We start from the raw sequence: 23349 nt of genomic DNA on the forward strand, positions 1-23349 counted from the left end.
GGAAACTAGAGGGAGTTGAAGCCAATGAAAAGCCTCCCATTGTCTTCATTCAGCTTTTTAAAATCAGGCAATATATCATTCTTTCATGCATGATGTATGACTATTCTCTTTGGTGGTTTGCATTTCTGGAGGTCCCGTGTAGACTGAAACATTCCAGTGAGAAAGCAGCTGCAATCGCCCAAGGCCGTTTATTGCCGCATCTGCAATAGCACAATGAATCAAAATGCCCGATTGGATTTCACAAGGGGAATGAGCATTTTTCATCTGAACTTTCACCCCTTTTGAGAGGTAGCTTCTGCATGAAGATCTGCCCTGCCACTGACCCACCAGGCACGTTGCCAAAATGCTTGTTGACTTCCTTTGACCATAACTCTTTGGGGATGTGGCTCAAAAGCATATGATTCAGGATTTCAGCTAAGGCCCACATTCTCAGTCCTGTCACGGTACTGATGAAATAGAGAATCGCCGACTCATCTCTAACGCTTCAGATGGCTGAATTTCATACAGTAACCTATTTCTGACACTTTCCCTTTTTAATAAATATATCAGAGCATTATCATGGCATCTATATCTGAGGCAGGGTCAGAGAAGGACTTCATCAAATCACTCAATATCATTGCCATGGGCACTGCAACATATGCCCTAACATTGGTATTGAGCACGAATTACTGAAAAGATACTAGTACCAATCAAATGAAAGTATCTGTTCCCCTCTTTCATTAAAGGATGTTGACAATTTTCTGTTTCAACATTTTTCTGGCTCCTCTTGCTTTAAAACAGGAATGGGGAATCTTTGGCCCTCCAGGTGTTGCTGAGCTACAATTTCCAGCAGCCTCAGTAAGCATGGCAAATTGCAGAGATGATGTCAGTTGCTGTTTAGCAACATCTGGAGGGCCAAAGGTTCCCCACACCTGTTTTTTTTTTAAACCCTAAGAAACAGACTTTATGGGGCCCTGTGGATGGCTTGGGAACAGCTGAACCTAAGCAGACATGGACCATATAGGAACTTGGATGGAAGGGCACTGGGAGCCCTTTATTAGAAGAAGTAGCAGTAGTGGACAATCCCATCAAACCTGGCTAGCATGGTCACTGGGCAGGGATGGTATGAGTTGCAGTCCAACAACATCTGGAGGGCATCACATTAGCTATTAGAAATCAGAATACAATTATACAGCCACAAGAGTGGCTGTATGCTATAGTCAGCGTGGATTTTTCACGTTCCTCAATGTTAAATTGAAAATAACCCCCATGCCATTCTGATGCTTCCCATAAGCTCATTTCGAAACAAAATCTTACAAAACTTATAGTCCTGAATTCAAAAATGCTTGCTTAACAACCCTCTGCGTTTTCATGGCTGTACACAAAACAGTCAGAGAGAATTGAGAGTTCAAAGTGTAAAAAGAGACAGAAAAAACCCAAACCCATTTGGACTTTTTTTCTGTCAGAGTTCTCCTAATATGTTGAAATTAATTAAAAATCAGTCATGTTCACAGAGTACCTGTAATCCTATTACTGACCTTGTCCCATACTCTGACCTTCATCTTCTACAGTTTAAAAGTTTAAAAAATGCCTAGCTGAGTTTTAATTAATTTAAGAAATTTAGCACTGAACTCAATGATAAGGCCAGGCATGCTCAGTAAGAACCAGCTGTCAGTGTTCTAAAAGCCAGACTCATAGCAGCTAGGCTTGCCTAATCAGGGGGCCACACCCACACCAGACCTTTATTTCACTTGAGACAGTCATGGCTTGCCCCAAAGAATCTTGGAAAGTGTACTTTGTGAAGGGTGCTGAGAGTAGACTCTTATTCCCCTGACAGAGCTGCAGTGGCCAGAATGGTTTAACAGTCAGCTGCTCTGATTGAAGCTCTGTGAGGGGAACAGGGCATCTCCTAGCAACTCTCAGCACCCTTCACTAACTACACTTCCCAGGATTCTTTGGGAGAAGCCATGACTGTCTAACATGAAACAAAAGTCTGGTGTGGATGTGGCCAGGGACAGCTTTGGTTTAAATTTGGGTGGGAGGCTACATGTGCCTTCTGTAGAATAAAAAGGTGGGGAAAACTCTGACAAAGAATGATACTGTTCACATTGTTTTCCTTTTGGAAAGGAAAGGGGTGTCCCCTCTGCCCAGTGCCCACCCACTCAATCTCCTCCCTCTCCCCTCCCCCTTCCTCCCTCCCATTCCTGCCCTCCTCCTCCCCTCCCTGCCCCTCCCTCATGGTCTGTTTCACCTATCCTAAGTATGATTGCACAGGAATAAATCCCACTGAACTCAAAAAGCATGCTAATGATCAAACCTGTCCTCCCCTCCTCCTCCCTCCTTTCCCCTCCCTCTTGCCCCTGCCCTCCCCCTTCCTTCACTCCTCCCTTTCCCTCTCCCATCCACTTCCAATCCCCTTCTTCGCCCTTCTCCTCCTTCCTCCCCCTCCCCTATGGTCTGTTTTACCTATCCTAAGAATGATTGCATGGGAGTAAATCCCATTGAACTCAACAAACATGCAAATGATCAAACCTGCCCTCCCCTCTTCCTCTCTCCCATCACCTCCCTTTTGTCTCTTCCCTCCCCCTTCCTTTCTCACTGTGCTAATGAGAGGAGATGAAGAAAATGAAATACATGTACCCTTGGCTAATCCACACTAAGTAGAAGCAATTCATCTTAATAATATGTAAGACTAAAAGGAACCAATCTTTGGAAAATTTAATGAGAAAGGAGGGTCTTTATGTACTGGAAATGGAGTCATCTGGAAACAGAGTTTGGACTGATGTTCAATTGTGTTCAGAATAATTAGAATTTGATCTAGGTCATTCTTAGAGTAGATCCACTGAAATCCACAGGTCAAGTTCATTCAGATGCCATCTTTGTTGTCTTTTTTGGCACCTTCCTCTTCCAATAAGCCTTTTAAGTAGACATCTTTCCCTGTCTGCATCTGTACTGGAATTGTTTTTAGATGTTTTAATTGCTTTATAACTTGTGTGTTCACTTCCCTAGGCTCCTTTGGAGAAAGGGTGTGATATTAATTAATAAATAAATTATTAAACTAAATTTATATCCCAACCTTCCTCCTAAAAGAAGCCCAGGGTCAGAAGCATAAAACAATAAGAACATCTGAAGAAGATAAATGTAATAATAAATACATTTAATTACTACTACTACTACAACAACAACAACAAAACAACAACAACAACAATAATAAACAGCAACTAAAATCCCTTTGCTTAGGGCATGCTATGTTGCATTAGAGTCAGCTTTTCCATTATGCATCTCTGGTTTTTCAAAGCAATGGCGAAATAAATTTAGCACAACTAAGTCTGGATCTAACCCCTAATGAATATATTAAATTCATTTGGCCATTGGTTTAAAAAAACCCAGAGGCACATAATGGAAAAGCCAACTCTAATATAACATAGTATGCCCTATTGCATTTTCATTTTATTTCTTGAGTTGTTTTAACCCACCCTATTCTCAAAGGCTTAGGGTAGGTAACAATATATGAAAACCAAAACATACACTGAATTAGAATCTTATTGTGCTGATATTAATAGTTTCCCTCAACCAAATACAGCACAATTGAACCTAATACACTGGGAATGAGGCAATGTCTATTTTGAGAGCCTCGCCATCATGACAGGAACAGAAACCAGAACTACATTCCAAGGCTTTTGGTGCCATACTCAAAAAGTCTCCAGCTATGAAACCATGAACGTTTAAGTTTATCTCAAAGACATAAAATCTTGGATTGACTACCATCAATTACAAGCCAGAAAATCACACTGATAAGGAAACCATAAACTACATGTATCATAAATTGCTCCGATTAGTCGGGCACCCTGTTTTTACAAATAACAAAAAACATTCCTAAATTTTTAGCATGTTCAGATACATACCAGATATCTTCCCATGTCTAAGAAATTTAATGTATGCTATTCTGTAGCTAAAATTTACTATATTTCTTCGATGTATTCAAATATATTGAGGGATGTATCATCTTGCTATAATTTAGGCTAGTTTGATTTTTCTCTGACAATTGTGATAGTTAGCAATTAAACTTAGGGATGTATCATAAATTTATAATCTTCAAAGGAAAATTTAATATAAATATTCCTGCATTTTAGCACCAAATCAGTCTCCTGTTCTCTCATCTAAGGCTCACACCTTGCTTGCTTGCCCAGATAAGTGTTGAAGATCCAGGTAAATAAAGGGTAATTTTCATCTCTGCATCAAATCAATCAATGTTTTAGAAATATTAAACCTGTATTATGTTATGCTTTTTGTTTTAACCACATTTATTCTTTTGTATGTAATGTTCGATTAAATTTTATTAAGTAAAGGAAACCTGTTTATCTGATGTTATCTGTCTGAAGACTCATTCTGGAATCCTAAATTTTCTGTGTGCTTATACGAAAAGGGGGCAAGTCCTTCCCTTTTACTTGGCATCTGTATCAGGAAGAGCTAAGTTTCAGCTTAATTGCCAGGCTTACATCCTGTAACAGAGACAGTACGCTTCTGCTCTGAACAGAGCTAATCTGTCACAATGCACTGCATTTGTTTTTAATAGTAGGATGCCAACAAGAAGGAAAATATCAGTTTGAATGACTAACCTGATTCGATGTGTGGCTTTCAGGGTTCGCTTACATGACTCTTTGCAAACAAACAAACAACCAGGAAACACTTTCCTAAATACAGAATATTGCTGAGCTGATATTTGTGGCAAATTCACCAAGGTGGGGGGATGGCACCAATGATACAAAGGTGTCTTTGTTGATTGTAAGCTGAACTTGAGCCAACAATGCAAAGTCGCTGCTACAGAAAAGGCAAATACATTCTTAGGCTGCATAAATGGGAGCATAGTGTTCAGATCATGAGAAGCAATAGTTCTACTCTATTCTGCACTGGGCAGCACCTGGAATGCTTTGTCCATTTCTGGACAGCACATGTTAAGAAGTAGATTGACCAACACGAACATATCCAGAGGAGGGCAAAAATGATGAATATGGTATCCAAGCCTTGTGAGGAACAGCTGAACGAGTGGGGTAGGTTTAGCCTGGAAAAGAGAAGGTTATGGGAAGATATGATAGCAACAGATTTCAGATAAAGATTCTTAATGGTAAGAGTTGTTTGATGTTGGAAGACTGCCTAGGGTAGTGGTAGGGAAGGGCTGTAGCTCAGTGGAAGAGTATCTGCTTTGCATGCAAAAGGTCCCAAGTTCAGTCCCCAGCATCTCCAGGTAAAGCTCCTGCCAGAAACCCTGGTGAGCTGCTGCCATGCAGTTTAGACAATACTGAGTTAGATGGACCAATATCCTGTCTCAGTAAAGCAGCTTCCTATGGTTCTATGTGGGCTCCCCTTCACTGAAAGTATTAAAACAGAGTCTGAATGGCCATCTGTTAGGGATACTGGAGCTGAATCCTGTACTGCAGATCCTACGTTCATCAGGATGTTGGAGGAGATAACCTCCACGGTCCCTTTGAAGTCTAAAATCCTAGGATATCTCCTGCATATTTCTTACGGTTTTTTTCCCCCCATGTATCAGCTTAGAGGTGATGTTATAGTCAAGGATGTGTAACTGAGGATGATTCCATACAGCTATTTGTTGCGGGCTTGGTGGTGCTCATGTACGCCAGCCTGCATCCCTCCCCACCATTTAATCTGAATTTACCCTTTGTATAGATAATCCAATAAATGAAAATAACTTTAAAAAACCCTGTTTCTAACATCTCTTTTGCGATATCTGAATGGCGCACTTGCAATATTAAGTCCCATCTGGAAGCACCTTTACTCCTAACATAATTTAATTTTAAAAAAATGTAATCTCTTAGGGTGGGAGGCAAACTGATATTTGCTGGCCATCTCTCCTCCAAATCATCCACCAGTGGCTCCACCCTCACAAAGTATCAAACACATTCTGGCCAACTTTTCATTGAAAATCTTCAAGGAAAAAAAAAGAATCTGATAGTAAACCATACAATACCACTTTAATGCATCAGATTACGCAACCAGTGGCTTAAATAACCTTAGGGAGGGGTTTCTTCTACTCCATGATTATTGCATTTTTATACCAAGCCTTGTGACTAGTCAAACAGCCTGCTGGAGTCCAATTGCATTCTCCTGGTTAAGTATACATATTAACATCATCAAGAAAAAAGGAAACTAGGTTGGTCTAGAATGATTTGTCTTTATAAAGCTATGCTGAGTGCTATCAATCACTCCGTTTCCCTCTGGGCACTTTCAAATGAGTTGGCTTTTGATGGCTATATTCCTAAAGGAAACATATAGTTCTGATTTATTACATTGACTCCAGAGAGGCCTTAGTGACTCAAATCCTTTTTCAAGATCTATTTGATCAAATAAATATACAGCCACTTCGTACGTTCCACAGAAGAAACAAGTAATAAGTTGGAGCATCTTGCACCTCCTCTCCTCTGCTTTTGGTTTCCATGAGAGAAAGGGGAGTTCCACAGGCCCTTTCTGGGGAGATGCGTATTTTGTCCCTGCACTGGAAGAATATGCATCTCACACTTTCCATGCGACCCAGAAATGAAGGAAAAAGAAGTGAGTCACTTCCATGGGATATGCAAAGTGGCCCATAGTCTGTTGCAACTGTCTTTCCCCTTTCTCTTGAAAAACAGATAGGTAAAACATCATCTTAGGTTTAGGTTTTGCTGTTGTTGTTTCTCCTTTTCATTTAAGGCTAAAGATAAGTTTTACTCAAAAGCTTGATTTCAGCATGTGCAAAGCAATCCTAAGCATGCCTACTCAGAAGTAAGCCCCACTGAGTTGAAAGGGGCTTACTTCCAGGTAAAGTGTGCCTAGAACTGTGCTGTTGCTCCCTAGAGAGTGTGCTCAGAATTGCAGACATAGAGTATTTTATCCAACAGAACAGCCTTTCCCAACCTGGTGCCTTCGAGATGTTGTTGGTCTACAACTCCCATCACCCCTGACCATTGGACATGCCAGCTGGAGTTGATGAGAGATGGTGTCCAAAACATCTGGAGGGCACAGGGTCAAGGAAGGCTGCAATAGAAAGTGTTATCTGCTTGCTCAGTGTTTCCAATTAAAAGAAGTCAGAAGCAGAATGGTAGGATATAGACCACTATCCAATTCATTAGTAGTTTGTGTCTTCCCACCTAGCCTACTGAGATTGCTACTGAAATTCAACTCCCACATGATAACACTTTCAAGAGAGGAGGATAATTGGTTTAATAACTATTTTTATGACATCCCTGACTCCTCCACAACTCACTCACTCTTTCTATCCCTCTGGCATTTATCGAAAAATACATCTAATTTTCCATGTGGCTATTGAGGTCTGAATTTCCTTGGAGGGTTTTCAATGAATGAGATCATTGAACTTTAAAAAGTCCTTAGTGTACTTATTCCCAGTTTTATAAAACACCTTTTGAGGTCAGTTCTTTAGGAATCCATGCCTAAAACTGGTCAAACCTCTAAAATATATGAATAGAGTATATAAATCACCATGACACATTTACAAAATGTTTGAGTGTTTCAGAATGACACATGGGTAAAAATGACAGAAACATTATGTACAGGGGAGAGCAGACTAGCCTTGCAGGATCTATTGTGTTTTACTAGAACCTCAACATAGAACAACTGGAGCCAAGTCAACAAAGAATATTGTGCCTCTGAGCAGCTGCTGATTGCAGGGATTTGTTTTAAGAAACAAATGGAGTTCAGAGTCCTTACTCACAAAAAATGACTCCTGGGTAGGGATAGGGAGAAATTCAATTCAGTTCACATGTAAAGATAAAACTCTTTAACTGAGATATAAGAGTTGTCCATTATCTTGGTGGATCTCCTATAAAGGCACCCTTGTCTTTACCAGGTCATTGGTCTATAGGTCTTCCGCCTTATTCAGGTCAGCGAATTAGAATCTAAAGTAAAATGGAAATTGCAGTTGTCTTGCCAGTGATAAAGGGAATACTAATTTCCCTTAAAAAAATGACTAAGGCTTCTCATGGATATTTGGGTACAGAAAGATTGCATTCTCTGGGGAATGTTTAGCTGTGTAGCCAACCTCAACTTTGGACTGTGAGTGCTTTTCAGAAACAGCTTTTCGGAGAAAGGAGGAATCGAGCATGGAGTGCAACCCCCTGCTCAAAAGCCAAGATGACCCACCAAGCAAATGGTGGGGATAGAATAGTTCAGTGGCAAAATACATGTGTTTGCATGTAAAAGGTCCTGGGTTCTAATCCTGAACATCTTTATTTTAAGGGCACTTTGGAAGCTATACAAGGAAATAGTCACTGCCAGAGATTTTGGAGAGCTGCTTCCAACTCAGAGTAGATAACCCTTGCCTAAATAGACCCAAAGTCTGACTCAATATAATAAGAATTTTTATGCAGTCAACCTTCTTCACTGGCTGCCAATAGGTGAACACAACATGCAACCGAGACCAGAGTGTGCTATAAACAGAGAAGAGAAGACACCTACAGAGCAAACATCTCTCAAACAAGCTCTCAAGTCATACAAAATACATATCCCAAGGCCTACTGGGAGGAAGGGCAGGATATAAATTATTATTATTGTTGTTGTTGTTGTCATTGTTATCATTGGTGGATGGGGGGAGATGTCTTCCACAGGGTTGGGACTGGGAAGACATCTTGCCTCCTCGCCCACCATTGGCCATTATTGTTATCTGCAGGAACAGAATCTTTGTGCTCACAGATTCTGAGAACTGAGTCATTCAGCAGGAAATCTTAAAGGGGAAAATCCCACAAGAATACCTTGCCACTTGCTATGGCAATTACTTGTGCAATAGTCCTGGTCTCCTCTAGAACAGCCTTTCCCAACCTTTGTGTCCCCAGATGTTGCTGGACCATAATTCCCATCATTCCTGACCATTGGCTATGTTGACTGGGGCTGATGAGGGTTGTAGTTCAGCAACATCTGGATTCCCAAAGGTTGGGAAAGGCTGCTCTAGAAGGAGGAAAGAGAAGCCCGTTTTTGAGGTTTTACCCATGCATTAGACCAATGTTGTCCAGCCTGCTGCTCTCCAGATGTTTTGGACTTGAGCTCCCATCACCATGCTGGCCGGGGCTAATGGGATGTCATCCAAAATTTCAGCAAGACACCAGTTTGGGAAGTGCTGTGCTAGCTCAACACATTAGCAAGGCTGTGCTGTGTAGCCACACACCCCAATGCTGTGCATACACTGACTAGCCCTACCCCTTGTGCCTAGGTATCTACAGGGATGGAGCCAGGGATGGAGCCTTCACACATTGATCTGGAACTCTGTGCTGTTGATCTGGAATGCTGCACAATCAGGGTTCCAGGACATGCAGAAGCCTTTGTGCATACATCTGTGTGCACAAAGGCTCCGTCCCTGCAGATGTTTTTGGGTGTAAGTGCACAGTGGGGCTAGTCAGCATGTGTAACATCGGGGGTATGGCTACTTGATGCAGCCCTGATCAGCCATTGTCTAAGGTGTGGCTAAATCTTCTGAACAGGGCTGGAGGAAGCACAAGATCATACTGTTAAGGCAGACCCTTCCTGGACTCATTTTACACTGGAACACCAGAATAATCCATTGCACAGTACAGTCTATTTATCAACTAAAGTTCCACATATCAAGCATTTCCAAAGGTGCAACATTCTCTGTTATCATTTTTTAAAACAATGCCCAAATGAACATTCCCCTTTGAAATTATCCTTCTGTGATTACAATGAGATATGCAAAGTAACTTCCAGAACCAGCCAAGCAAAATCCCCCACCGATCTAGCTAAAGGGAAACTTTGCTCTTGTTCACCTGGCAGAGGTGAAGGAAGGATGAGGCCCCAGGAGGATTCTGGTTTGAAATTCTACTGCAGCAGCATGCCAATCTCACACACGGTCTGGCACACTGGACATTTCCCAGTAATTAACTCCAAGGTGCCAGATTTCTAAGCACTGGAAGTTACTAACAGTTTCTACTAAATTTTCCCTTTAAACAAAAATATACATTTTACGGATGCTGAAATATCCAACAGAAATATTTTCCTGTTGTGTAGCTTCCAACATTTATCATACGAAGATAGGTTTGTTTGTTTTCATGCAACAATGCAGGGTAGATTAGAGAACAAGCAGTCCTAACAAGGCACTCTCAGTTATGAATGTCTGAGGAATTTCTGGTGCTGTCAACTGACCTGATCCACAGATGAATGTGGTGATCATAACTTAATTATTCACCAGATTTTAACCCTTCTCTAGATGTTGCAGCAAAGCTTTTGGACAAAAATAGGTTTTTAAATGTGTATTTCAAAAGAAAATATGTTTGGAAATGTGTATTTAAATGCTGGTTTTCATGTTAATATTTATTTTTAATAGATCAATGCAGAAACAAGATGAAATGGACTTATGAATGAACACATCCAGAAGTGGCACAGACCAGAAACAGACTCATTCAACCATATGTACTGTCAGCATGGTTGCAGGTCTAAACACAACCTGTTAAAGAATTTTGAGAATCTTACTGTGTGACTGTACTATAAGTTGCTTAGCTTTTTAGGGTGGTATTCAAACATCCTACTCAGAATAGATCCATTGAAATTAATGAACCTGTTAGCCAGGTCCGTTAACTTCAGTGGGTCTACTCTGAGCAGGACTAGCATAAAGGAGTTGTGAAATAATTTTACATTTAAAGACTTTGGAGTCTGCTGGGATAAAGCAGCCTCCTTTGGTATAGAAAAATCTAATTAGGGCTTTAGAGATGTTTTGTGCTACTTGGATCGCAGCCTTAATATGGGTAGTCCAAGAGAGTGTAGAAGTAAATATAATCCCTAGGTATTTGAATTCGTGGACCTGATCAAACAATTTTCCTTTTATTTTCCACTGCTGTAGTGCCTTTTTTTTAGAAAAAGCCATTATTTTTGATTTTGTGTAATTAATGGTGAGAGAATTTTGTTCGCAATAGATTATGAAAATTCGAAGAAGGCGTTTGAGGCCGACTTCGGAAAAAGACATTAGGACCGTGTCATCTGCGTATAACAGTAGAGGGCAGCTCATTCCTGCAATGTTAGGGGAGTGCAAATTTTCGTTGTAACATTTGGTGTTTAGGTCGTTAAGAAAAAGATTAAACAGGGCTGGAGCCAGAACACAGCCTTGACGTACACCAACATTTGCGACGATAGGTCTAGTTAAATTTCCGTCTGGCCCATATCTCACTCTTAACGACGTACATTTGTAAAGTTGGCTGATCAAAAATAGCAACCTGTTATCAATTGAGGTCTTATATAATTTTGCCCACAATAGATCTCTTGGGACATAGGCCTCTATTTGTTCCACTCATATATTTTTCAGCCAAGTATCTTAGAACTAAACAATGCTCAATGGTGGATCTATTCTTACGAAAGCCTGCTTGTTCATTGCCCAGTATATTTTCCTCCTCTAACCAGTATTGGAGTCTAGCATTTAAGAGACTCGCGTATATCTTACCCACTACTGAGAGGAGGCTGATGGGCCTATAGTTTGCAGGGTCCCCTCTATCTCCTTTCTTATAAACTTCATTCCTGTAAGTTAACACACTGTCTGAACAGAGAAGGAATGATGGGGAAGGTCACTGCTTTTCCCTTCCCCTGGCCTGGCCCTCACATCCTCTCAACCAGTGAGGGGAGATTAGCTATCGCTACGTGCCTCTCCCCCCCAGTGCTCCCCCAGAAATGTGGCTGCCCTAGACTCTGATTCTGACTAGAATGGTTTTACTGGTTGTTGTTTTAAATAATTGCAGCTGTTTTATTCATTTTATAAGTCTATGTTATATTGTTGTAACACGTCCAGAGACATTGTGGTGAAGAGTGGCCAAGAAATCTTACAAATAAATAAATCTACATTTACCAACACCCCATAATTTAGGAACATGAGAAGCTGCCGTATATCTTCACGCTGTTGGTCCATCAAGCTCAGGATTGCCTACAATGACTGGAAGCAGTTCTACAGTCCTACCTGGAGATGCCAAGAACCTGACCTTCGGCAGGCAAGTCATGTGCTCTGCCACTGAGAAATACAGCCCTTCAGTCACCAATATAAAAACCAAGAAAAAAATCCTGAGGAATAAAATGAACGTAATAAATGTGTATACCTCTCCATCCATACTCTTTTCTCTTTTTTTAGTCAACTTTAAATAGCAATTTGTGATTTGTCGTGGGTGGGCTTGCTCTTTTGCAGAGAACAATGAAAGCCGCTGGGTATTAACAAGCCTTCCCACAAGCTTAGAGAAAGCTACTGGTAGAAGGATAGATTCAATAAACACACTTTATTTTAAAGTACACTGGAGTATGTTCAGCCTTTGCATGACACTTCCTGAAATTCAGTGACAACCCATACAAAGACAAACATACAATTATTCTGTATATAGCATTAAACAAATGTGCTTTGATTTTGTTAAAATGAATATTAAGGACCTAACCTCTGGTTCTTTTTTTAAAGAAATCAAATTATGTTTTAATCTTCTCTTCATATATTTTGCATGCAGTGTTCGAAAGTTTGATGCCCAAACCAGCAATTATTTTTCCTGATAGTATTTACCAGTTTGCTAAATGCCCCATAGCTGCCAGCCAACTCCAGACATTGCCATTACCTCCAATAATTAAATGGGATTTTTTTTTCTTGACACAGAGCACTGCTTTATTATCAACATTCGATCATAAATCTGTAACAACATCCATGTAGATATCCAATGGGAAATATCTCCTCTTAGAAGTGGAGCAAATGAGCCCATTATAACAAGCAATCACTACAGCTAAACTCTGCATATTTAGACTTCATCAAATTCTAAAACCTTGGCTTGGCTTGAGGACTGGAAATAATTTCAAGGATAAAGTAGCATGGGCATTTTGAAAATACAAAAGGGCATGCTTTTAAATGGGATACTGTACTCAATAACGGGCAGCCTTAGCATGAGGGACAATAAGAACATAAGAAGAGCATGGTTGGATGAGGCCAGTGGCTCATCTAGTCCAGCACCCTGTTCTCCCAGTGGCTAACCAGATGCCTGTGGGAAACCTGCCAGCAATAAAAGAACTCTCTCCACTTGTGATTCCCAGCATCTGGTATTGAGAGGCATACTGCCTAAGATAATGGAGGTAGAATATGGTGGGGGACCTTTGGCCAGATGTTTTGCTGAACTACAACTCCTATCAGCCCTAGCGAGCATGGCCAATGGCCAGGAATAATGGGAGATGCAGTTCAGCAACATCCGGAGGGCCAAAAATTTCTCACACCCAAGGTAGGACATAACTCTCATGGGTAGAATGAGGTGACAGCCTCAGGCAATAGGTCCTGAAGCATAGGGAGCAGCAGCAAGGTGCTGGAGGACAGTGTTATATGTGCCACTTGGACTGTCCTGTGTTCCCCTAAGTTAGCTCACTGCCCTCAGGTGTGGTAGAATGCGCTGGCCCATTGCCAGAGTCAAACTACTTTGGACCCACATCTATTTCCTTATTTATTTAACACATTAATAAACCACTGATTTTATGTTAAAAAAATCTCTAAGTGGTGTACAACATAAAAACATCATTATTACAAAAATTAATTATTATTTATTTATTAGAGTTATATCCCACCCTTCCTCCCAGTAGGAGCCCAGGTTGGCAAACAAAAGCACTAAAAACACTCTAAAACATCATAAAAACAGACTTTGAAATGTCTTACAACAAAACATCCTTAAAAACATATCAAAACAAAACATCTTTTTAAACATCTTTTTAAAAAAAGCTTTAAAAACATATTACAAAGCAACACAGATGCAGACTGGGATAAGCTCTACTTAAAAGGCTTGTTGAAAGAGGAAGATCTTTAGTGGGCACCGAAAAGATAACAGCCTGTCTAACATTAAAGGGAGCGAATTCCAAAGGGTAGGTGCCTCTACACTAAAGGTCTACTTCCTATGTTGTGCAGAACAGACCTCCTGATAAGTTGGTATCTACAGGAGGTCCTCGCCTGCACAGTACAGTGATCAATTGGGTATATAAGGGTTAGCCGGTCTTTCAGATATCATAGTCCCAAGCTGTATAGGGCTTTGTACATCAAAACCAGAACCTTAAATTTAGTCTGGTAACTAATAGGTAGCCAGTGCAATTCTTTCAGCAGCGGGGTGACATGCTGGCGATACCTGGCCACAGTGAGAAGTCCTGCTCCCACATTTTACACAATCTGCAGCTTCTGGACCAACTTCAAGGGCAGACCCACATAAAGCGTGTTACAGTAACCCAGCCTGGAGGTTACCAGTGCATGGACAACAGTGGTCAGGCTATTCCAGTCCAGAAATGGCCACAACTGTCTTACCAGCCAAAGCTGGTAAAAGGCACTCCTAGCCACTGAGGTCACCTGGGCCTCTAGCAACAAAGAAGGATCCAGGAGCACCCCCAGACTACGGACCTGCTCTTTCAGAGGGAGTACAACCCCATCCAAAGCAGGCAACTGACCAATTATCATAAACAATACCACTACTACAACAAAATACACAACATAAAACCAGTAAAAGAGTACTCTAAAAAGCATTTAAAAGCAAAGAAAAACAGAGATTTGGGGAATTCATACAGGGGAAAAAAACGGAATCCGATCTTCTGTGCCGGGGAAAGCCTGGACACAAAGGTTGTCTTTACCAGATACTTGAAGCAACTGATGGTTGCTGCTTCATGTGTGGCAGAGGGGAAAGCATTCCATGACAGAGGAGCAAAAGCAGAAAATGCTTGTCAATGTCACTACCATATTGTTGGAATGAAGCAACAATGCTTGTAGTTAGTTACATGAACCAGTGGGAGGTGCTAGACAGAAAGGTGCTAGACAGCTAGACTCACTTGTTTGTTTGTTTACCTTCTTCCTGCTTCTTCTCAGACCACACATTCTTCCTTTGTTCTCCCTCCATGTTGCGAGGACATGTTTCTCTGAGCTCTTACTCAGAGAGATAGCTATGTATGTTCATAGTGAATAAACCTTAACTTTTCTTTTTCACCTTCACCAGTGGTCTTAACAGACTGATTTGTTGCAACTGCTGTGTTAACTCTGGTGACCTTCCAATTCATATGGCATTCTGTAGGGTGTGATACCAGGAGTAGAATTTCCTCAGATGATCTGAGTGATCTTACAGGTTTGTGCACAGTAGGTGGTCTTTCAGGCCATCTGAATTGTTCAGAGCTTTATATGTTAACAAGAACTTGATCATGGTCCAGTAGCTGATCAACAGCCTGAAGGGAGCGTCCTTCCACATTATCCTACCCACGTGTTAAAATCTTCAACTGAGGCCCTTCGCCATCACTTGCTAAAGTGAGCTATGCTTGCATGAAGGAAAGACCTTTTCTGTGGTGGTACCTTCCTAGAGAGGTTCAGATGGTGTCAACATTACAATTTCTTTGGTGCCAGATGAAGATGTTCTTGTTTGCCCAAGCATTTTAAAGGGGTGACATTTATTATTCTTTTTTAAGCTGGTTTTATTTTTTTACTTTTTAGTTATGTTTTGGTTTTTATGATGATTTATGGTTTGTCTTTTATTGTGTTTTATAGTTGTATTTTTATTGTATTTTATAGTTATTACCATACATAGTCCTAGGATTCATTTGGATAAAGGACAGTTAAATTTAGAAATATATAGTCAATCAATCAATAGGATTCAATTGCCTGAACAGTTTGCTTCAGTATGTAGAAGGGGAGGGGGAAGTTGCCATCTTTCCATTCGCTTCAGGCCTCAAAATGCCATAGCCAAAGATCGCTTTGCATGCAGCCCATACTATTTTAAATATATATATATATGCTATGCTACCCTGCACTCCTTTGGGAAGAAGGGTGAGATAAAACCTGAGGCTACATCTGTCCCATTTATTTAAAGCACTAGTACACCATTTTAACAATCATGGCTTCCCCCAAAGAACCCCTGGGAGCTGGAGTTTGTTAAGAGTTTGCTGAGAGTTGTTAGAAGTCCCCTATTCCCCTCACCGAGCTACAATTCCCAGAGTTCCCTGGAAAAAGGGACTAATTGTTAAACCACTGAGAAATGTATTGGGTTGTATTCAACTAAGTCCTGCTCATAGTAGACCCATTGAAATGTATAAACCTAAGTATATCATGCCTATTAGCTCAACAGGTCTACTTTGAGTAGGACTGGCATTGAATATCACCCATGGTGCTGATGTGGTCTTCATAATCATGCTCATGATGTCCTGGTCCTGCTTGTGGGCTTCCTCCATTTGGTTGGACACCGTGGGAATGTGGATGCTGAACTAAGTGGGGGGAATTAATTCACTTTTCCTAAACTCACTTATTAACCTTGTTGAAGGAGGCAAGTTATCGAATCAGTACCAAATAATGTGTCAAAATATTGTTAGGTAACAATATTGTTAGGCTTATTTGCTTGTTTTGCCCCCAACCTGTCTCTGATGTTCTTGACTCTCTCTTTTTTTTTTCATTTTCCAGTGGAATCACTGCTGGCTATGCTAATTAGCCCACACCAAACTATAAAACAGCATCTGTGCTAGTGAAGAACATTCTAGTTATGCAACAAAGCTGTCAACAAACTCATTTCTGTGAAGATCCCTATCACTTTCAGTCCTTCTGCTCTACACCTGATGGATAGATATGGAACACTGTCACTCCTGCTGTACAAATTAGGCAAAAAATATCCCTTGAAGTGTGTCGACGGGAAAGACAGGCTCCTCTCATTACCAGCAGTCACCTTAAGAAATGAAATAATTGTAAAGAAAAATACAAGCACAGTTCATGAAAAACACGGGTTTTTGCCATCTCAGGCATTAGCAAAACTTGAAGAGTGCAAGAACTTTCCTGGAATCCATGCAAATCAGTCGCAATCAGAGCTGGGATGTCTAAGAAGTTAGCAATGTGATGCTGCGATGTGAGGGCATGAACGCTTAATGTCACTGTTGTATTATCTAAGAATTGCTTGTAAGACTTGGGAGTGGATTAAATAGTAAACAAAGGGTGCAGTCCTAACTTCTAATAGGTTTGACAGAGCAGCAGGGTCACTGCCTCTTCTGGAGCCCCACTGCTCATACCAGCCAGGGCAGACATTGTGGGGCAGTGAAAGGCTGCATGTTTGCTGCTCCAGTTCTTGGATGACACAGCAAAACAGATCCAGATTGGGCTCCTTGGCACTTAGGATCCAGCAGATCCTTGGCTAGCTCAGCTTTCAGCTCCACCCCTTTCCATCCTGAGATATCCCTTTTGGGGGGCTTACATTGGCCAAGGATACAGCTGGTGGTAGCTTCTGCCTGCTCACACTTCTGCAGCAGAGACCTCCACGGTGGCAGAGGCTCACCACCAGCAGAGCCAGGTGGAGCTGAGCAGAGGGGCACCTCCACCTCATCCCTCCCTTCCCCACCCAGCACAGCAGGTTGGGGGTTTGGATGGGTTTCCGCATATAAGATAGCAAAAGCCCTGCTGAGTGAGACCAAAGGTCTATGGAATGCAGTACCCTACTGATCAAGACATTTGCCAAATATGCCAGGAACTTCTCAATTGGGGGGTGGACGACATGTCCATAATTCTTGATTAGACCTGCATCAAACCTTTGCCCTCAAACATTTATGAGGCAAAAAGAAAAAAGGCTTTCAAGGAATGAAAAAAGCACCTTTAAAAATATTATTGTTTCCCCAGTCTGCTGTGCTGGTTCCTCCATGCCACCTCTAGTTAGACTCCAGACTTTGCTGTCATCTCCTGAATGTCAGTAGGCCTAGAACAGCCTTTCCCTACTAGTGGGCCACCAGATGTTGTTGGACCACAACTCCCATCAGCCTCAGCCAGCATTGCCAATGATCAGGAAAGATGGAAATTGTGGTCCACCAACATCTGGTGGCCCACTGGTTGGGAAAGGCTGGCCTAGAAAGACTCAATTTCTCAGAGCAACTGAATAGCTGTACTGCAGGTACTGGAGGGGGCAGAGACACTCCCTTCAGCTAGGCAAACAGATGGGAGGGGCTCACTCACCACCTTGTAATTGGTTACATTCATAGCACATATGGATGGAAAGTTTTGTTACTTTTGGTTCTCTCAGTTTCTCATTTTTTCGATCTGCAGCAATTTGCCATTTTTATACTTAAAAAAAAATCTTCAGGAAAAAGCTCCAGTATTTTAGTATGAATTTATCCTAATAAACACATTTTTATATGCCACCCTATTGGGAAGAAGGGTGGGATATATGAATAAATTTATTTCGGTCCATGACCAGCAAAAGTACCACAATACAAAAGAATATAGTGAAAATGACAGCAAAATGTTAAAAGAGAAACAAAAAAATAAGGGTTAAAATTTAAATCAAGGTCACCGAGGTTAAGACAGTTAAAAGTTAAGACAGCATTAAAAGTTGACTACAAAGAGCTTGTTAATTCCTTCCTGCGGGCCATGGCTGCAACACAAAACGAAGCAAACTTAGCGGTAATCCGGGGATCCAAGTCTGCCAATAGGCGCTGCAAGAGAACCGCCTCCGAACCCGGGTGAAAATCATCCAAAACTGGGTAAATAAATTTACAGCGAAGGTCCGAGTATAAAGGGCAGTACAGCAATACATGCCGTATGGAGTCCACCTTCTCAGCTCTGCAAGGGCAAGTCCGTTCAGAGAGGGGAACACCCTTATACCTACCCTCCAAGAGTTCTGAGGGGAGGACATCAAATCTTGCTAAAGCAAATGCTCTCCTATATTTGAAATTGAGCAAGTTTGAAATATAATTAACGGGGACAAAGGGTTTCACATTGATGTAACAGAGAGAATATGCAGCGGCCAGGCTCAAATTGTTCTGAAGTTCAATGTCTTTGAGGCATTGAATAATAGTTGTTTTAGCCCTCATATAACCTAAGGCTCCTATCGTCGGGAGCGAGAAACCAAGGGCTTCCAATTTTTTTTGTCAGTGCCTGCTTCCATTGGGACTGGAAGGTATCTACCAAAGTTAAAGGGGCCAATCCCGTGGGCACAAATAAAAGTTTCAGCCAATAACTGAATCTATACACCCAGGCTCAGGTCTCAATTGAGAGGGCTCCCAATTCTGAACGTATGGCCACATTAGGGACACAGCTCAGGATGCCCAATATAGACCTCAGGAATTTAGATTGCAGTTTTAGTTAAAATTATGCAAAGGTCTGTTTATTAGGAGAAATGTACACATCTTTGCAAACAATTTCTCCTAATTTAATGCACTTTTATATGTCGTATTCACAAATATATACTGATTTTTATGCACACTTTCCCCTAATATATGCTTTTTTGTAAACATTGGTTGGAAAACTGCATTTCAAAATTTGGATAAGTGCAACTTTCAAAGAATGTCTGTGTTTTGGTGCTGGTATTGTTTCAGAAAGTATGAATTTGATAGATTCAGCTTTAAATGTGAACTGAATCAAATTCCTCCCATCCCTACTAGCATGTCCGGTTAAACCAGGGATGGGGAGTTAGTGGCCCAACAAAAGTGTGAAGCATTCACTGGAGAGAGAAAAGTAAGAAGTCAAAAAACCAGAATGCTCAAGGGATGAAACTTTATTCTGTGTACCAAGGCACTACAGTAAAAAAATTCCTTTATAAAAAAAGTTCGTTTTGGAAATGCAAGAGCCCAACGCGTTTCAGCTTGTGGATTCAAGCCTTCATCGGGAGAAATTCACTCTTCAACAACATATAGAGACCAACTTTCACTGTTGTTTTCCTTATAGGAAAACAACAGTGAAAGTTGGTCTCTATATGTTGTTGAAGAGTGAATTTCTCCCCTGATGAAGGCTTGAATCCACAAGCTGAAACGCGTTGGGCTCTTGCATTTCCAAAACGAACTTTTTTTATAAAGGAATTTTTTTACTATAAGTGCCTTGGTGCACAGAATAAAGTTTCATCCCTTGAGCATTCTGGTTTTTTGACCTCTTACTTTTCTCTCTCGAGTTAGTGGCCCTCCAGATGTTGCTAGACTCCAACTCCCATCAGCCTTGTCCAGCATGCCTAATAGTCAGGGATGATGGGGAGTTGTAGTCCAGCAACATCTGGAGGGCCACAAACTCCCCATCCCTGAGTTAAAGGATCTCGGGAAGCAGAGTCGGGATATGATCAGGATGGGAAAGCATGTGTAATGGCTCATAGATACAATGCAATTGTGCTCTGAATATAAACCAGCCTTATATATTGGAGAATTGCTCACTGAATATAAACCAACATTATACATTGAAGGATTCAGCAGAGTATCTGTGATACGCAGTGGTCTGAATTCATTCTCCCCACCCCACTTATCAATACTGTGATTACATGCTTTACATCTGCACAGTTTGACTGTTATTCTTTTATTGCTTAATAGACTGATTTAGCAGATTTCGCGGGTGTGTGATTTTTTTCCACCTGAAAAACTAATACCTACACCTTTGAGAAACAACTCAATCTTTAGTGCAAATTGGGGGAACTCAGCAATATCTCAGAAGCACTTAGCAGGTCTAATTTTATCAACTCCCCACTGAACCCTATCTGGAATAATCCTTTAATCTCATTTAAATTACCTACTGACATAAAAGGCTTCAGTTCTCCAAGGTATAGAAATAGAATAGGGATTCTATAACACAGTAACAAAATTTATTTATTTATTTTTTATTTATTTAATTAAGCTTATATACCGCCCGACTAGCAACAGCTCTCTGGGCGGTGAACATTAAAAATACAATAAAAATAACACAAAACTGTACACAAAACTGTACAGTCTAAAATCAAAATATAATAATTTACAATTAACAGGAATTAAAATGCCTCAGAGAAGAGAAAGGTTTTAACCTGGCGCCGAAAAGATGATAGTGTCGGCTCCAGACGCACCTCCTCGGGGAGACCATTCCATAGTTCGGGGGCCACCACTGAGAAGGCCCTAGATCTTGTCACCACTCTCCGGGCTTCCCTATGAGTCGGAACCCGGAGGAGGGCCTTCGTAGTAGACCGTAGTGTACGGGCCGGTTCATATCGGGAGAGGCGTTCCGACAGATATCGTGGTCCCGCGCCGTATAAGGCTTTATAGGTAAGTACCAACACTTTGAATCTGGCCCGGACGCATATTGGAAGCCAGTGCAAACGGGCTAGCACAGGTGTTATATGCTCAGACCGCTTAGTTCTTGTTAGCAGTCTGGCTGCCGCATTTTGCACTAGCTGTAGCTTCCGAATCGTCTTCAAAGGTAGCCCTACGTAAAGCGCATTGCAGTAGTCCAGACGCGAGGTTACCATAGCATGTACCACTGATGAGAGGTCCTCCTTACTCAGATAGGGACGTAGCTGGGCTACCAACCGAAGTTGGTAGAACGCATTCCGGGCCACCGAGGCTACATGAGCCTCAAGTGTGAGGGAAGAGTCTAAGATGACTCCCAGACTACGCACCTGTTCCTTTAGGGGGAGTGTAACCCCATCCAGGACAGGGTATATATCCACCATCCGATCAGAGAAACCATCCACCAACAGCATCTCAGTCTTGTCAGGATTGAGTCTCAGTTTGTTAGTTCTCATCCAGTCCATTGTCGCAGCCAGGCAACGGTTCAGCACGTCGACTGCCTCACCTGAAGAAGATGTAAAGGAGAAGTAGAGCTGCGTGTCATCAGCATACTGATGACAACGCACTCCAAAACTCCTGATGACCGCCCCCAGCGGCTTCATATAAATGTTAAAAAGCATGGGAGACAGAACCGAACCCTGCGGGACCCCACATTGGAGAACCCACGGTGTCGAGCAATGTTCCCCAAGCACTATCTTCTGGAGATGACCCGCTAAGTAGGAGCGGAACCACTGCCAAGCAGTGCCTCCAACTCCCAATTCCACAAGCCTCTCCAGAAGGATACCATGGTCAATGGTATCAAAAGCCGCTGAGAGGTCAAGGAGAATCAACAGAGTTACACTCCCTCTGTCTCTCTCCCGACATAGGTCATCAAACAGGGCGACCAAGGCAGTCTCAGTGCCAAAACCAGGCCTGAAACCCGATTGAAATGGATCTAGATAATCGGTTTCATCCAATAGCGCCTGGAGCTGGTCAGCAGCCACACGTTCCAGGATCTTGCCCAGGAACGGAACATTGGCTACTGGTCTGTAGCTGCTGACATCCTCTGGGTCCAAGGAAGGTTTTTTCAGGAGTGGTCTCACTGCCGCCTCTTTCAAACAGCCAGGGACCACTCCCTCTCGTAAAGAGGCATTAATCACTTCCTTGGCCCAGCCAACTGTTCCTTCCTTGCTAGTTTTAATTAGCCAAGAGGGGCAAGGATCCAGTACCGAAGTGGTCGCACGAACCTGTCCAAGCACCTTGTCCACGTCCTCGAGCTGAACCAACTGAAACTCATCCAACAAAACATGACAAGACTGTGCTCCGGACACCTCAGCAGGATTAACTGCTATTAAATAGGAGTCTAAGTCCCGGCGAATGCATGAGATCTTATGCTGGAAGTGTTCAGCAAATTTATTACATCGAGCTACCGATGTATCTGCCGTATCTTGTAGACCTGGATGAAGTAGGCCACGAACCACTTTAAAAAGCTCCCGTGGGCGTGAGAGAGATGACTGAATAGTGGCGGCGAAATGTTGTTTTTTTGCCGCCCTCACCGCTCCTACATAGAGCTTAGTAGAAGCACGAACCAGCTCATAATTGCATTCGTTGGGAGTTCGTCTCCATCTCCGCTCAAGCTGCCTCCTGTCTTGTTTCATCACTCTCAGCTCCGGAGTATACCAAGGAGCTATATGAGCTCTACATAGGAGAGGGCGCGCAGGAGCGAGCGTGTCAACAGCCCGGGTCATCTCTGTATTCCACAGATCGACCAGGGCTTCAACAGGAGCGCCAGTCTTATCAGCCGGAAAAACCCCCAGAGCCTTTTGAAAACCTTCAGAATTCATTAGTCTCCGGGGGCGGACCAATTTAATAGGTCCCCCACCCTTGCAGAGGGAAAAGGCTACTGAAAGTCTAAACTTCAGCAAGCAATGATCTGTCCATGACAACGGGAGAGATGTAAAACTCCCCACATCCAGATCACTATCCCCATGTCCAGTAGCAAAGACCAGGTCAAGAGTATGCCCCAATGTATGTGTTGGGCCACTAACATATTGAGACAGCCCCATGGTTGTCATGGCGGCCATGAAGTCCTGAGCTGCCCCAGACAAAGTAGCCTCAGCATGAATGTTGAGATCTCCCAGTACTAATAGTCTGGGGGATCTCAACAGTATCTCCGAGACCACTTCCGTCAGCTCAGTTAGGGAAGCCATTGGGCAGCAAGGCGGGCAGTACACCAAAAGGATTCCCAGTCTGTCCCTCTGGCCCAGCACAAGGTGCAAACACTCCAGACCAGTGATTGCATGGACATGGTGCTTGATGAGAGAGATGGAACTCTTATAGACCACAGCGACCCCCCTCCCCGACCCTCAGATCTACCATGATGCT

Source organism: Rhineura floridana, chromosome 9 (genome assembly GCF_030035675.1).
Source record: "Rhineura floridana isolate rRhiFlo1 chromosome 9, rRhiFlo1.hap2, whole genome shotgun sequence".
NCBI lineage: Eukaryota > Metazoa > Chordata > Lepidosauria > Squamata > Rhineuridae > Rhineura > Rhineura floridana.